Here is a 17,228-nt window from a genome sequence, read left to right on the forward strand (position 1 = left end):
TTTGTCCCTGACGTCTAGGCGTGTACGGACGGTAACGCTGCTGCGGGAAGGACCGAGGGCCTGTTGCGGAAAGACCTGCGTTGCGGGCGGCGTGTGCATGCCAAGAGTTCGTATGGCGTCGCCCATCTTTCAAGGTCTGTATCCGCGACTCGGTCTTTTCGGAGAATAGGCCTGTCGTGTCAAATGGCAGGTCCTGCAGCGTGTACTGCACCTCTTGTGGGAGCGTGAGGATTGCAGCCATGAGATGCGACGCATCGTCACCCCTGTCGCTATTGTCCGCGCCCCGAGTCCGCGCGTCGAGGGCGCCGTAATGGACGGCGTGAGGGCGTCTTTTCCCTCCTCGAGCATCGCTGAGAACTCCTGGCGGGAAGTTGTCGGCAGAAGTTCGGTGTATTTTGCCAGGGATGTCAAGATGTCAAACACATACCTGGCCAGGAGGACCATCTGGTTAGCTATGCGCATCTGCAGGCCGCCCGCGGCGTGGACTTTCTGCCTAGCAGGTCCATCCTCCGGCGTCCTTGGATTTGGGCGCGGGGCGGTTGACCGTTCCGTTCACGGCCATTCACAGACTGCACGACAAGCGAGTCCGGGGTTGGAGTGCGAGTATAAGTACTCATAGCCCGTAGGGGGCTGAGTACTTCCGCTCTACCCCAGCGCGGTGGGGATGGGCGGGTGTCTGCCAGAGCGTGGCCGCGTTCTTTTGTATGGTCTTCACAAAAGGCAGTGCCACGCGCACTGGAGTGTCCGAACCGACCACATTAGTTATAGGGTCCTCATCCTCCTGGACCTCTGCCACCGGAAGGCCCATGGCCGTCGCCACCCGACGGAGTAGATCCTGGTGGGCCTTGAGGTCAATGGGGGGCGGGTCTTTAGCAGAAGTCCCAGCAACCGCCGTCCGGGGGCGATGGCGAGACATTGCTTGGCGATGGCCTCCACTGGGAGCCGTCAGAGGCGCCTCAGCCAGGCCAGGCTGGACGGGGGCCTGGTGGTCCCGCGGCATCGAGGGCTCGCGGGGGGGTGACTCCGGAGGGCGACTGATCGACGCTTCGGGCACCCTGCGCTCCGCGGCGATGTCTCGTGGGGGAAGCGGAATGCCTTGCGCTTCGTGATGACCCCAGGGCACCCAGAATCCCCACTGCTGAGCACCTTGCGGATGGTGTGTGAGGTTGGCGGCAATGAGCGGTGCCGTCGCGCCAGAGGCGACCGATGCGGACGAGGCGGCCAGGGTGGGGCGGAGCCCGGCCGAGCTTGCGGAATACTGCGGATGGTCTGGAGGCCCGGTGTCCGTCCGTCCGGTACCGGGAGGAGACCTCGACCAACGGCCACCAGCGGTGCGGGAGCTCGACGGTTCGGGAGCTCGACCGGGAGCGGACCTGCGGTGCGGGGCGGCTGCGGGAGTTCGGTGTCGGGGCGGTGCGGGGCGGGGACCTCGGCTGCGTCGGCGGCGGTGATCGGGACCTTGACCGGTGCGGGAGTGCGACGGTACCGGGATGACGATCGGTACCGGGACTGCGACGGCGGCGAGATGGCGGCGGTACCACGATGGGGCGGTGCGAGATCTCGACCGGCTGGGCGGCGGCGGCAGGTCCTAGCGCGGCGGGACCGAGAGTGTCGACCGTGCGGTGGTCCACAGATGGAGGTCGGACCATCCTCGCCGGTTTTCCAGCCGACGGAACAGCCCGCACCGGCGGTGCCGGGGGCCGGAGGCTCGGTGCCTCTACGAGCTGAATTAGCTCTCGTGCGGCGGAGTACGTCTCCGGCGTCGTCGGCAGCCTTGGCTCAACTCCGGACGGCCCTGGGGAGTGCGGCGGTACCGGACTCGACGGACCTGGCGGAGTCAACGGCCCAGTGTCTGCCTTGCGCACGGTCACCACTGGGGGCGCAGGCGGCACAAGCACTTTAGCTGAGTCCTCAGCACGGGACTTAGCTATGGCTTTGGCGAGTCTACGCTTCCTCGCCGGCGAGTGGCGGTGCGGGTCTTCTGCGCGGGGTGGGGCCTGCGGGACCTCGGTACCGGGCGGCCCGGTGCCGCTGGTGCGCTCTGAACCGAGGAGGTCCTCGGTGCGGCGTCGCTGGTGCCGCCCGGTTGGAGCGGCCATAAGTATCTGCTTAAGCCTGTGGTCCCGTTCTTTGCGTGTCCGTGGCTTAAAAGCAGAACAGATAACGCACTTGTCGGTGCGATGTCCTTCTCCGAGGCAACGGAGGCAAGCGTCGTGTGGATCTCCAACGGGCATAGGCTTTTGGCACACAGCGCAGGGCTTGAAGCCCGGTGCCCTGGGCATGAGCCCGCACCGGGGAGGAAAGGAAACCCCTTAACCAACTACTATCTAGAACAACTACACTAAGACAACTATAAGAACTGAAACACTAACTATACAACTAACTATATATATACAAAAAACGAAGAGTGAAGCTAGGGTGGTGGAGGGCAGAGAGCACTCCACAGTTCCGACCGGCCGTCACGGGCGGTAAGAAGGAACTGAGGAGCGGACGGGCCGGCTGGGGTATATATTTAGCGCCATAGCGGCGCCACTCCAGGGCGCCCAGCCGCCCGGGGTTGCTAGGGGAAAAAGTTCCGGAGAAGCCGTGCACGCGCGGCGCGCACACCTAACTGGAATGCATTGGAGCAATCACTCGAAGAAGAACTTCAGGATGCGTAAGGGCACTTTCCTTGAACTGTGTGACTTGCTGTCCCCTGCCCTGAAGCGCCAGGACACAAGGATGCGAGCAGCCCTGAGTGTGCAGAAGCGAGTGGCCATAGCCCTCTGGAAACTTGCCACGCCAGACAGCTACGGTCAGTAGCGAACCACTTTGGCGTGGGCAAATCTACCGTGGGGATTGCTGTCATTCAAGTAGCCCACGCAATCGTTGAGCAACTGCTCTCAAAGGTAGTGACTCTCGGAAATGTCCAGGTCATCATAGATGGCTTCGCCGCGATGGGATTCCCAAACTGCGGTGGGGCTATAGATGGGACTCACATCCCTATCCTGGCACCAGCCCACCAGGCCAGCGAGTACATTAACCGAAAGGGCTACTTTTCAATGCTGCTGCAAGCTGTGGTGGACCATAGGGGACGTTTTACCAACATCAACGTCGGGTGGGCGGGCAAGGTTCATGGCGCGTGTGTTCAGGAACTCTGGTCTGTTTAGACGCCTCCAGGCAGGCACTTTCTTCCCGGACCACAAAATAACGGTTGGGGATGTGCAGATGCCTACAGTGATCCTCGGGGACCCGGCCTACCCGCTAATGCCCTGGCTCATGAAGCCCTATACAGGCGCCTTGGACAGTGAAAAGGAACTCTTCAACTACCGGCTGAGCAAGTGCAGAATGGTGGTGGAGTGTGCTTTCGGACGTCTCAAGGGAGATGGCGGACCTTACTGACTCGCTCGGACATCAGCGAAAGAATATCCCCGTAGTTGCTGCTTGCTGTGTGCTCCACAATCTCTGTGAGAGCAAGGCGAGACCTTTTGGCCGCTTGGGAGGTTGAGGCAAATCGCCTGGCTGCTGTTTACGATCAGCCAGACACCCGTGCTGAGAGAATATCCCAGCGGGAAGCGATATGCATCAGGGAGGCTTTGAAAGCTAGTTTCCTCGCAGAGCAGGGTAACCTGTGACTGTCCACTTGATTTTAAGAGAGCCTGATCATAAACCAAGTTTCCCCCACTTCCGAAGGACGTTTTAAAACTAAGGACATGTTTTAGTAATTAATAATAAATCTTTCGTTGACTTTGCATTTCTCTTTCTTCGTTGAAACATGGAAGCATTCTGTGCTGGTTAAGGTGTGCACTGATGCGTGGGTTTGCAGGAAGGGGCGAGGGGTGCCGTCTTTGGATAGGGGTTAACATGACGGCTGTGGGTTTGGGCGTTGGAAGGGGTGAGGGGTGTGGGGGAAGGGTGAGTATCTGCCCCTGGATGAGGTCTCTTTTTGGGGCTCAGGGCACCGGGGAGGATCGTGACTACGGTCCAAGTGCATGTGAAGGGAAGCCTGCCTTTACATTCTGGGATGTCAGGCACCAGGACCCTGCACAAGCATACACATCAAGGAAAGACCCGGGGCAGCATACACCACACAGACTGTCCCTGGTGCCTAGTGACTGCAGTCTGTGTGTGCCCTGCAGTTGACCCTGCAGCCAAGTCTGTAGCATGGCACTGTGGGCTATGCAGTGAAATTACAACCCCCCCCCCCTACAGAACAACAGAAAGTCTTCTGACACCAGAAACGTGACGGAAACAGTCAGTAACACAAAACCGCTTTTAATAATGTAGTACACAGTGGGGGGTTTGAACTTGGAGTTGGGACTGGTTGATGCTTTAAGGAAAGAGCTTGTACAAATTTACAGCGCGACAGTTGTCTCGAACATTATCGGTGTGCTGCGGTGCAGGGACAGTTCTCACGGCCCCTACCGCCCCTCCGTCTTGTCACTTTGGGTGAGGGGGGGACAGGACTTCTTGGCGTTGGAGGGCGGTTGCAGATGCACTGCAGGGGGGCTCTCTCCTCCTGACTGCGGTCTTGCAGAACATCTACAAGGCGCCGGAGCGTGTCCGTTTGCTCCCTCATTAGACCAAGCAGCGTTTGAGTCGCCTGCTGGTCTTCCTGCCGCCACCTATCCTCCCATTCCAGGTGTGTGCGATGCTGCTGACACAGGCTCTCCCTCGACTGTCTCTGCTCTGCCGCCTCCGCTCTGGAGCTGGCCATCAGTTCCTGGAACATGTCGTCCCTTGTCTTTTTCTTTCGGCGTCTAATCTGAGCCAGCCTCTGCGTGGGATGCCGGGGCAGTCCGGGAAGGAGCCGAAGCTGTGTGATGCGAAAAAGTAGGTGATTTCCTTGAACAAATACATGTTTGCCAACAGTAAACACAGTCTAGTCAGTTTCAGTTAAGAAGACCAAACAGGGAACCAAGTCTCAGGAGATCTCGGAACTAGTCTGAGATTTCGGAATACGCTCTCATTGGCGGCGCGATTGCACTGGATAGCGCACAAGCGAGGAGAGACAGCTGCATCCCTCTTGCACAAAGTCCTGGTAAGCCTTACAGTACAGAGTGCTTATCAGTTAGTGCTTAGCTGTGCTCTCCTGCTGGAGGCAATGTGCAAAGCAGAAAAGATGAGCGTTATGCGGCACCTCCCGCCAGTGAACGGGAAAGACCCCTGTATGCTTTTCCTCTGTGGCCTGCAACACGTGGCTGTTAAGCGAGGGTCATTCTTATGCAAAGTAAAACTCTGTTAAGCGAGGGTCATTCTTATGCAAAGTAAAACTCTGTTAAGCGAGGGTCATTCTTATGCAAAGTAAAACTCTGTTAAGCGAGGGTCATTCTTATGCAAAGTAAAAGTCTACCATGCACAATAGTAACAGTACACTAATTCCACTAATTAGATGCAGCACTTCCACAACGACATCACCCTGAGGTGTGTCAGGCGCACACAGAGAGAGCGGATGCTAACAGAAGCCCTGCACAGACCAGGACCATATGCTGCCATGCTCGTAGAGGCGATGGTCCCCCTGTACCTGAGGATGGCCTGGCGCGGAAGAGTGTGCTTCAACGGAGCACCCAATAAAGCACCTCTCCCAAGAAACCTCTTGCTGAGGCTTTTCCAGCTGCTCTCTGAGAGCTTTTTTGAACTGTCCCCAGAGGACTATTGCTCCATTCCTATCTGTGTAGACCTGCTGTTTGTATAGTTTCATATTTAAAAAATTTTATATAGTATTTCTATTTTTTATATATATCCCTGTTTCTTAAAAAAATAAATGTTTCCCTGTTTGTAGCACTTACCGCCTGATCCTTCACCTGATTCCGAGTCCGGGTTAACGGGCGGGGACGGTTGGTAGGGGATCTCTGTGAGGGTGATGAAGAGATCCTGGCTGTCAGGGAAAGCGGGAGTGGGTTCGATGTCGCCTGCGCCGTCCTCAAAAGACCCTTCCTCATCTTCCCCATTGGCGAACAGGAGGGGAACTGTCCCGTACACTATTCCGTCCTCGGAGTCCACCGTCACTGGTGGGGCACTGGTGGCAGACCCACCTAGAATGGCATGCAGTGCCTCATAGAAGCGGCATGTCTGGGGCTGGGCTCGGGCGTCCGTTTGCCGCTCTGACTTTTGATACCCTTGTCTTAGGTCCTTCACTTTCACGCGGCACTGCATCGCATCCCGGCTGTATCCTTTGTCTTTCATGGCTTTAGAGACCTTCTCGAAGGTCTTCGTGTTCCGCTTGTTGGAGCGCAGCTCCGAGAGCACAGACTCCTCGCCCCACACAGTGATCAGATCCTGGACTTCCCGGTCAGTCCATGCTGGGGACCTCTTTCTAGTCTGGGATTGCCCGGACTCCTCTGCTGGAGAGCTCTGCATCGTTGCAGGTGCTGCGGAGCTTGCCCCGATGTGCAACCAGAACGTCAGATTCAAACCGCCCAGACAGGAAAATGAATTCAAATTTTCGCGGGTCATTTCCTGTGTGGCTGGCCAGAGAATCCAAGCTCGGACTGCTGTCCAGAGCGTCAACAGAGTGGTGCACTGTGGGATAGCTCCCGGAGCTGCTAAGTTCGATTAGCATCCACACCAAGCCTAATTCGAGCTAGCAAGTGCGAATTTAGCGTTACTCCACCTGCCGGGGTGGAGTACCAAATTCGAACTAAAGAGCCCTCTAGTTCGAATTAAATGGCTTCCTGGTGTGGACGGTTGAGCGGTTAGTTCGAATTAACGCTGATAAATTCGAATTAAAGTCCTAGTGTTGACCAGGCCTAGGAAGGAGTATGGCAGAAAGGGATCTAGGGGTTATAGTGGACCACAAGCTAAATATGAGTCAACAGTGTGATGCTGTTGCAAAAAAAAGCAAATGTGATTCTGGGATTCATTAACAGGTGTGTTGTGAGCAAGACACGAGAAGTCATTCTTCCGCTCTACTCTGCGCTGGTTAGGCCTCAACTGGAGTATTGTGTCCAGTTCTGGGCACCGCATTTTAAGAAAGATGTGGAGAAATTGGAGAGGGTCCAGAGAAAAGCAACAAGAATGATTAAAGGTCTTGAGAACATGACCTACAAAGGAAGGCTGAAAGAATTGGGTTTGTTTAGTTTGGAAAAGAGAAGACTGTGAGGGGACATGATAGCAGTTTTCAGGTATCTAAAAGGGTGTCATCAGGAGGAGGGAGAAAACTTGTTCACCTTAGCCTCTAATGATAGAACAAGAAGCAATGGGCTTAAACTGCAGCAAGGGAGATTTAGGTTGGACATTAGGAAAAAGTTCCTAACTGTCAGGGTGGTTAAACACTGGAATAAATTGCCTAGGGAGGTTGTGGAATCTCCATCTCTGGAGATATTTAAGAGTAGGTTAGATAAATGTCTATCAGGGATGGTCTAGACAGTATTTGGTCCTGCCATGAGGGCAGGGGACTGAACTCGATGACCTCTCGAGGTCCCTTCCAGTCCTAGAGTCTATGAATCTATGAATCTATGAAATTTCTCAGCGCAGCTTGACTAAATGACTGTACTCTAGGCATGAGGCTGCACTTCTGTAGACCAAAACATACTTGAAGTGCTGCCAAACAGGAGGATAGCTTAGCAGCAGTTTCACTTGACTGTGGTGCTACACAGTTCAACTCTGATCTTCTCTACCTGACTGCTGATGTTCATTATGATGATATTTTAGTGTGGTTTGCATCCTGTACTTCCTTTCCACCTCACAAACTCACCCAGATGCCAACACAAACTTTTTGCTTGCAAATATTGATTCCCATAAATATTTGTGAGTGTCTTCATGTGAGCTTCCCTTTCTACTGATGTTCATACAAAAAGAATTGGCTCACCCAAATATACATGAACATCAAATATTTAACTGTGGCAAACACTGCCAAATCCAATTTTGTTGAAAATATGTGCAAATATTCATGACAAATGTTTTGTTCCATTCACCCAGCTCTGAATAATTAACAATGCTTAAATTGCAACACATGTAACAAAGCCTATTAGTTCTAATAAGTACAGGGGAATTAATCAGGCTTTCGTTTAAGCAAATGTATTACAAACTAAATTGTTTCATAAGCTGTCAGCATCATAGAAACACAACTGTTTGCATTTATTTTAACAACCAAATATCAGGATGGAAAGATGATCTTGTGGATAAGGTACTGGAGAGGGAATTAGGTGATTTTGGGTCTAATTTTGGATCTGCTGCAGGCTTCTTGTGTGACCTTGGGAATTCAATTAGCTGGTATGTTCAAAAGAACCTAAGAGAGTTAGATGCCCCAAATTCATTGAAATTCATTGGGAATTAGGAACTTAATCCCCTTAGCTTCTTTGAAAATGCCTTCTTTTAATCTCTCTGTGTTCAGTTTCCCATCTGTAAAAGAGAGAGAGCAGTGTTGCCAAATAATACGATTTTATCATGAGTGTCACAATATTTGGTGTTTTTCTTACAGTCCCAGTTTTTTGAGTCAAATAAGTATGTGATGATAGACTCATAGACTTTAAGGCCAGAAGGGACCATCATGATCATCTAGTCCAGTGTTTTTCAACCTTTTTGATACCAGGGACCATCTTGCTGCCTCCCTAAACTATGTCAGGGAGATTTCAGGGATTGGCACTGGTCCATGGACTGGTCGTTGAGAAACACTGATCTAGTCTGACCTCCTGCAGAGTGCAGGCCACAGAACCTTACCCACCCATTCCTGTAATAGACACATAACTCCTGATCTCGGCTTTCATTTGTTTTCTTCAAAATTAAATTTTGAACCCTCATGATTTGTGGAGAAAAACTTTAAAATGTGACCCAAGAGCCCCCTCAAGTTTCAAAAACCAGAAAGCAAAGCAAACCCCACCCCCCAATTTATTATTTCTTCAAATGTCATGATTTTTTAACCAGTCATGTGAATTTCTGGGACCTGACTCATGTTTTTTTCAATACTTTTTCAATGTGATTGGAATGACTGAGATAATGATATACATCCCTACCTCCCAGGTGGTGTGAAGATAAATCCATTTCACTGAAACAGAATATGTATTCACTACATTCTGCATTTGCAAAGCATAATAGGCACAATCACAGAAATGCCATGAAGTTAACCTTCCCACCAAATAGACGTTATAAATCTTTGCACAAAGTATGCACAGAGTACATATAAAGAAAGTGAACGTGGAACAAGTTTCCCCATGCTGTATAATCATTATCCCATGAATGGTATCTTTGGGAATGCAAATGTTCATGGAAAGTCAGATCTTGCTTGTACAGTCCAAAACCACCAGGTTGGTTGAAATGTACACTAAAGAGCAAAGAATTGAATACCTAATGCTGAAGGAAAGCCAGTGTGGGCCAAGCTCTTCACCAGCTGGTGAGGAAACATTCTTCCATGTACATATATGGCCCCTGGACTACTGCCAAAATCAGCAAAACACAGGATGATCTGTTGGTTTATAGGCATGTGACTGTGAGCAGTTTCGGCTTCCACAGGCAATTTATCCTAGATTTCAGCTCATTTGGGAAAGTTGCTAACTCTAGGTCTGATCCTGGAAACACTTAACATACGTGAGTTCATGGGACTACTCCCAACATACCAGTTCCACCTCAATAAACCACATATGGAAACATCAGCACTGCTGGAGTAGCTGCATCGCTTGTTGTGCTCAGGGAGCATGTCTTCTCTACAGGCATAGCAACGGCATACCTCTACAATCTACCTTTTGCCAAAGCAGCCATATAGTGACCATGGATATTTATGGATTCCTATATGGCCAGATTTTCAAAAAGTGTTGCCTTTCCCATTATGACTAGCCAATAGCCTTCTGATTCTGAAAATAATATGCCCTCCTGTTGTTGGGACACTATAGGGATGAGGGCCATGTAAGTGCCTAGATAGGTAGGTTACATATTCATGCTAAACTTTGTTTTTTCTCTATTATTTGCAGACTATGTTAAAGTTTTAAATGATTGATTTGCCATCAGCAAAATTTAAGATCAATGTAGTGTTAAATAATTTATTTTTTAAGTCCTTGATTAACAAAGAAATCCCCTGATTATTACACTTCCCTGACTTTCTGATAATCTTTCTTGCAACCAGTCACATAATGCTTGAATATATTTCACTGAGATGTCATCAAAGTGAAAGAGCTGATGGGGCCTGTAATTAACTTCTAAATACATACAAAAGTAATAGAACATTATAAATATCCCCAGTGAAATGCATATACCCCACTTTCAAAAGACCACTGGAGTTCTATGCAGCTGCAGGATTTCAACCTTTGCACTGTTGAAAATTTTGTCTTAAGTTTCATTTCTGCCCCTAATTTTAACTATGTGTAGCTTTATGAAACAGTTCCTACATTTCCATTTCAATGCAATTTATATTTTTACAATACTTTCCATGTATGTATCCCAGGGTACTTGACAGATTCAGATTACCACAAGCTATTAAGTCCTGATAGGCAAGACTAAGCAAGTTGATGAATCCTCAAACCAGACTTTCATTTAGATTGAAAAAATAAATTAGCTGCACCTAATGGTACAGATCTAGGAAATGGCTATACCATAGAAGACAGGACCTCCAAGCTGTTCTGTGAGTTATGATAGTCACATAATTAAGAGAAGAAATGGTAGTTGCTTCTTTTGCAGTTGATAGGAATATAATGAAATCATTACAACTTTGCAGTAGAAGGCCTTTCATACAAGTGTCGCAAAAGAATGTATTAATATAATTTCATTAGCCACATAACATCCCCTGAGAGCACATAATTATTACAATTACCCATTTTATGGAAGGGTTACCTGGGACACAGGGTCGATAAGTGATTTGCCCACTGTGACGAGTCATCAGCGGAGTCAGGAACAGAACCCAAGACTTCTGCTTTCCATTCAAACCATTAGGTCACACGCCCTCAAATATTTGGAATTTAAAACTCTGCATTGTAGCCTGAAGATCTAGAATTTAATATATTGCTGTCCTCACTATCATCTGCATCAGCATCATTTACTCTATACTTTACAGCTCCTCCAACCAAGCTATAGACCATATATGCAGATGGATTTTATATCTCCATTCATGTGTCCATCCCTACATGCAATATGGTTATGTTTCTAGCGGCAAATCTATTTTCTTTCTGCAATGGCAGCACTAGGCAATAGATTCACAGATTCCAAGGCCAGAAGGGACCATTGTGAAAATCTAGTCTGACCTCCTGCATAACACAGAGCATAGAACTCCCCAAAAACAATTCCTAGAGCATATCCTTTAGAAAAATATCCAATCTTGATTTTAAAATGGTCAGTTAGGGGGAATCCACAACGACCCTTGGTAAATTGTTCCAATGGTTAATTACTCTCACAGTTATAAATGTATGCCTTATTTCCAGTCTGAATTTGTCTAGCATCAGCTTCCAGCCATTGAAGCATATTATACCTTTCTCTGAAGAACCCATTACTAAATATTTGTTTGCCATATAAGTGCCTATGGACTGGGATCAATTAATCCTTTAATCTTCTCTTTTTTGAGCTAAATAAATTGAGCTCCTTGGATCTATCACTATAAGGCAGGTTTTCTAATCCTCTAATCATTGTCATGGCTCTTCTCTGAACCCCCTCCAATATATCAACACTCTTCTTGAATTGTGAACACCAGACCGGGACACAGTATTCCAGCAGCAGACAAACCAGTGCCAATACAGAGGCAAAATTACTTCTCTACTCTTACTCAAGATTCCCCGGTTTATGCATCCAAGAATTACATTGGCCCTTTTGGCCATACCGTCATACAGTAACTCCTCACTTAACGTTGTAGTTATGTTCCTGAAAAATGTGACTTTAAGCGAAATGATGTTAAGCAAATCAAATTTCCCCATAAGAATTAATGTAAATGGAGGGGACTAGGTTCCAGTGAAATTATTTTCACCAGACAAAAAAATGTATATATATATATATATATATATATATATATATATATATATATATATATATATATATATATATCTATATCTATATATATTGTGATAGACCCAGGCCAGTTGGGTACAGCAGAATAGCAGAAGGCAGAAGGCAGATATACTGGCCACTGGATTAACAGTTTTCTGTTCCCTGACTGACCAGAGCAGGGGCTGCTCCAGGCTAATGAGAACACCTGACTCTAATTAAGCTGTAAAGAGACAGGTGAGGCAATTCAGTTAATGTGACCACCTGACTCTAATTAAGGCCCTGATGATACTATAAAAAGGGCTCACTCCAGTCAGGCAGGGGAGCCAGAGGAGAGGAAGTGTGGCTGAAGGGCTGGTTACTGAAGACACCCTCAAACCATCGTTAAAGGAGTCCTAAGGTAAGGGTGAAGAAGGGAGAAGCAGGAGAGCTGTGGGGAAGTGACCCAGGGAAATGTAGCAACTCTGGCAGTGAAAGGTTGGCTGCCAACAACTGCTACCATTAGGGTCCCTGGGCTGGAACCCGGAGTAGAGGGCGGGCCCGGGTTCCCCCCAATGCACCACTACAGGAACATCTCCTGGAAGGGGACGTCAGGTCCCTGTCAGGACAGGAGGCTGAACAGAAACTGTGGGAGTTGTCTCACCAACCTCCTTGCAGGCCTATGATGAAAAGGGCTCAGTAGACTGTAACCCTGGCCCTAGAGAGAGAAGGGCTACGTGGAGGGTCACAGTGAGCCACTGAGGCTAGCATAAACCGCCTAGAAGCGCAGGACCCACAGGAGCAAGGTCAGAGCTCTGCCACAATATATTATATTATATTATATTATATTATATTATATTATATTATATTATATTATATTATATTTATTATGATTTATGAGGAGAGGCTGAGGGAACTGGGATTGTTTAGTCTGCGGAAGAGAAGAATGAGGAGGGATTTGATAGCTGCTTTCAACTACCTGAAAGGGGGCTCCAAAGAGGATGGATCTAGACTGTTCTCAGTGGTAGCAGATGACAGAACAAGGAGTAATGGTCTCAAGTTGCAGTGGGGGAGGTTTACGTTGAATATTAGGAAAAACTTTTTCACTAGGAGGGTGGTGAAGCACTGGAATGGGTTACCTAGGGAGGCGGTGGAATCTCCTTCCTTAGAGGTTTTTAAGGTAAAGCTTGACAAAGCCTTGGCTTGGATGATTTAGTTGAGGATTGGTCCTGCTTTGAGCAGGGGGTTGGACTAGATGACCTCCTGAGGTACCTTCCAACCCTGATAGTCTATGATTCTATAAATAAGCAGAGATACTGAATCAGCTCAAAAAAACCAATCTACTGCCCAAACAGGATCATTCACTGTAATATAATATAATATACCTTCAAGTGCTTTGTTCATCAATTATAAATAACCATGAAGGATGATAAGGTGTTTGGGACAGGGACTGTCTTTCACTGCATTTATCTACACAGTGCCTGCCAGTATGGGACCTCAATCCTGACTGGGGCCATTGGGCACTACCATAATAATTCTATCAAATTAGAGATGGTCAAAAAAAATTAATCAAAATGGTCTTTTTACTAAACTGGAAATAGATGTTTAGTCCATAAAAGACTTTCTATTAACAGGGACGGCTCTGGACATTTTGCCACCCCAAGCACGGCAGCAATCCGCGTGGGGGGCGCTCTGCCAGTCGCCGGTCCCGCGGCTCCGGTGGACCTCCCGCAGGCGTGCCTGCAGAGGGTCCACTGGTCCCACGGCTCCACCGGAGCCGCGGGACCAGTGAACCCTCTGTAGGCACGCCTGCGGGAGGTCCACTGGAGCTGCAGGACCAGCGGACCCTCCGCAGGCATGCCGCCAAAGGCTGCCTGCCTGCCGCCCTCCCAGCGACCAGCAGCGTGCCCCCCGTGGCATGCCACCCCAAGCACGCGCTTGGCATGCTGGGGCCTGGAGCCGCCCCTGTCTATTAACGTCAGTGGGCATTGAATCAGGTGCTCCATGGGTACAGAAGAGATTTCATGGCAGATAAATCTATTAAGAATTTTGTTTTTAATCCTGTAAACAACTTTAACACATTGCTAAGGAAAAGAAAAACAGCATGTTAAATGAGACTGATGGTTTTAAATACTGTCCAGGTTGATATTATGTGTGTTATATAATAGGTTAATAATGTAACTGTTAATCACTGCTTGGGTTAATACAGGTCACAAATGGCAATGAATTTGCAGACAAAACATGAACATCTGCAAAGCCTGATCTCTACCTTGATCTCGAGTGTGTAAATAATCCGTGATCCTCATAATCACTTAAAGGGTACCTAGGGAAATGAAATGGGAATGGCAGCTAAACTAATCTAGTGATATGACTCTGATTTGAGGATAGGGAGTTTGAGCAGCCTTGTAAAGTGTCATAAGCTCTGAGCAGAGCTCTGAAGATGAACCAGAAATATCTAGGCAAACCCACAGATTTTGAAATACTGCTAATTTCTTAGCATGACATTACCCTCTGCAGTTTCTTGGCTTCCTTTTCTAACTCTAAGTACTGTTTTTTATAATCTGTTCATATTCCATTAATCTCATCCCCATTTATTTCTTCTAACTTCTGTTATCCTGTATTTCCAACTTCATAATTTTCCTTCTTTTCTATTTTTTTTTAAAAGATTGCTCATTAGTATAAGCCTCATCAGCGAGACATCTGAACATTTTCACTGGCATTCCAATAAGACCTCAGTCCGCAATCAATCCTCAGCATGACACAGCACAATGGATGCCGAGGACTCAAGCAAAGAAAGAGCACTCACAGAAGCACTAAATCATCACAACATCAGTTCATTTTACACTGACAAGGATTCTTAAGATAAGGGTTTAAAGCCAAACAATCTAGGTACCTGTTTCAGTGAAATAGGAAGCTTATTTCTAAGTCTTTTATAATTCTTCTCATGATCTCCTTCCCCTTCATCATTCAATCTCTTTCAACAGCCTCATATATGAGAACATAATAAAAATGTTGTGATGTCCCCCTGGTAAATAAAAGGTACGATGAGAGCAGTACATTCCCTATGATGAGTTATTTGAGTGGTTTTTTTACAGAAATGTAATATTAAAACTATTGATCTGATATCAAGTGTATAAGATTAACACTGTATATACGGACCCAGTTTTTTTAAATGCTCAGAATACTTCATCCACTCCCTAGTTATAACACTACAGATCTGACTAAGAGAATTTCAGTGTATGTATCAAGGTCTATTCAGAAAAGAAAGGATGAAACATAATTTAAATGGTTAAGCCTATCACATCTGGCCTGTAATATATTACTTTAATTCACTTTTTTTTTCATTTAGCACCCTTTGTGTACCCTTCCTCAGGCTGAGTAGAATCTTACAACAACAGAAGACCCACTAAAATATGTCTTTTTACTCCTCAGGGAATTCTGTGCCAAAAAAAATAAAAATTCTTCACACAATATTTTAAAATTCTGCAAAATTCTGCAAGTTTTATTTGTCAATAAATAAATGTGGAGGCTCCAGCATGGCACTGGGGAGCACAGACCACTGGCTGCACAGCGGTGAGAGATCACCCTACAGCCTTTCCTCTTCCCCTCAGGACATTGACTCGGCAGTGATGCTGAATCTGACCCTGACAAAGCGCAAGGGCTGGGCCTGCCCCCAGAAACACTCTGGGGCTCTGCCCCTCCATGCCAGGTGCATTGAATATGGGCCAGGCAGGCTCAACCAGGCAGGATCCAAGTATGGAAGGCCTTAGTGTGGGTGGATCCAGGTATGAGGTGAGAGGTTCTGTGTGGGACAATCTGGGTGCAGAGAGCACAGTGGAGGGTCCAGGTGAGGGGGGATTTTGGTACACAGAGGCTAGTGGGGGGGGGTCCAGGTGCAGGGGCAATGGGACTATGCAACGGGTTCCTGGTGCAGCTAACTGGGGCTCAGTGGGATGGGGATCTGGGTGTGAGGGGCTCGTTGGGATGGTCCAGGTGCAAGGGGTGGTCTGGGTGCAGAGGTGAGGGGCTGGAGGCAAGGGGTGGGTGGCGGAGCAAGCAGCTCCCTGTACAGTGACCTCTCTCCCCATGGCTGAGGAGCAATGGGGGCAGGAAGCAGGGAAAGATGCTGAGCTTCCTGCAGCAGGGGGAGGTTTCTGGGGGTAGGTCTGACCCAGCTCCTGCTGCTCCTTGCAGGGGAAGAGGAAGTTTCATCCTCCTCCTCCTCCATCCCAGCTGAGACTAGGAGCTGATCCTGGCACAGGGGAGGAGTCACCGGCTGGGGTGTCCCCATTCCTGTGGTGATTTACGTCTCCACTGGCTGCTCCGTATGCCTGAAATGATGTATCTGCGCTGCTAGGGAGGGGTGTGTGCAGTGGCGTAGCCAGGTTTTAAGTGTAGGGGGAGCAAACATAAAAAGGCGCCCTCCCTTGGCTCCTCTTCTGGCCATGCCCCCCTGACTCCTCCCATTTCCCCCCCAGATTAACCCCGGTGCCGGCTCAGGACTCCTGCGGGCTTCCCGGGGGTGCGGATACCGCCCTGTCCCTGGGAGAGTCTCTCCTGCCCAGCGTGCTCTGCAGGTGTCCCCCGCCGGGCTGTGCCACCCGGCCCCACCCGCGGGGTCCCGTCCCCCCTACCCCAGGCTCCAGGATCCAGGCTCCTGTGCCACGCCAGGGCCCCCTGTCCAGACAGCACGGCCTGTGCCCCTGCCCTGTGAGCCTGGCCTCGGGGAGCCCCTTGCCCGGACCCCCCAGTGCAAGGCACTGGACCCCCGCCACTCACCTTCCATCCTGTTCCACCGCCTGTCCCCGGCCTGCTCCCGGCGCTCAGTGCGCTCCATGCAGGGCTCGCCAGCCAGGCGGCCTTAAAGGCGCAGGGGCCCTTTTGCCTCCCCCCACCACATTAGCAAGGGGCGGGGAGCGCTTGGCCGCTGAGCCCTGAGCCGCCGCTGCAGAAGGTGGCTGCGGCGATGTTGGGGCCACACTGAGCGTGGGGCGCGATGGCCGAGGAGCTGCCCCCTCGCTCCTCCGGCCACGCCTGCCGCTCCCCCTCCCCCATGGCTCCTCCGGCCGTGCTGCTGCCAGCGCCGGCCCGGCAGGTGCCACTTTTTGAAAACGTGCTGAGGGGAAGCGGCTGCTTCCCCTGAACCCCTCTAGCTACGCTACTGGGTGTGTGACCGCTCTTGCAGCTTCCCTTTCCTTCCCTGTCAGAAAATCATTTTTCTTTTGGGAAGCAAAGAAATCTGTGGGGATATGAATTCTGTGCACATGCAGTAGTGCAGAATTCCCTCAGGAGTATCTTTTGCAGGGCTTCACACTGTTGTCCATCACTATAGTATCTTTGTCTAGCCAGCCCCAATTCTGTCCTATCACACT

The 17,228-nt window shown here is 49.3% G+C and overlaps 1 long non-coding RNA gene across 2 annotated transcripts in view; it reads left to right on the forward strand.

Annotated features, from left to right (window-relative positions):
* Positions 1–14,906, forward strand: part of LOC120400248 — a 39,840-nt gene extending 24,934 nt beyond the window's left edge. For both annotated transcript variants that reach the window (XR_005595640.1, XR_005595641.1), the window contains one exon: positions 14,522–14,906. This is a non-coding gene — a long non-coding RNA (uncharacterized LOC120400248). The remainder of the gene's footprint in view (positions 1–14,521) is intronic.
* The last annotated feature ends 2,322 nt before the right edge of the window (positions 14,907–17,228 follow it).

The sequence above is a fragment of the Mauremys reevesii genome, linkage group 3, assembly GCF_016161935.1.
Source record: "Mauremys reevesii isolate NIE-2019 linkage group 3, ASM1616193v1, whole genome shotgun sequence".
NCBI classification, from domain to species: Eukaryota; Metazoa; Chordata; order Testudines; family Geoemydidae; genus Mauremys; species Mauremys reevesii.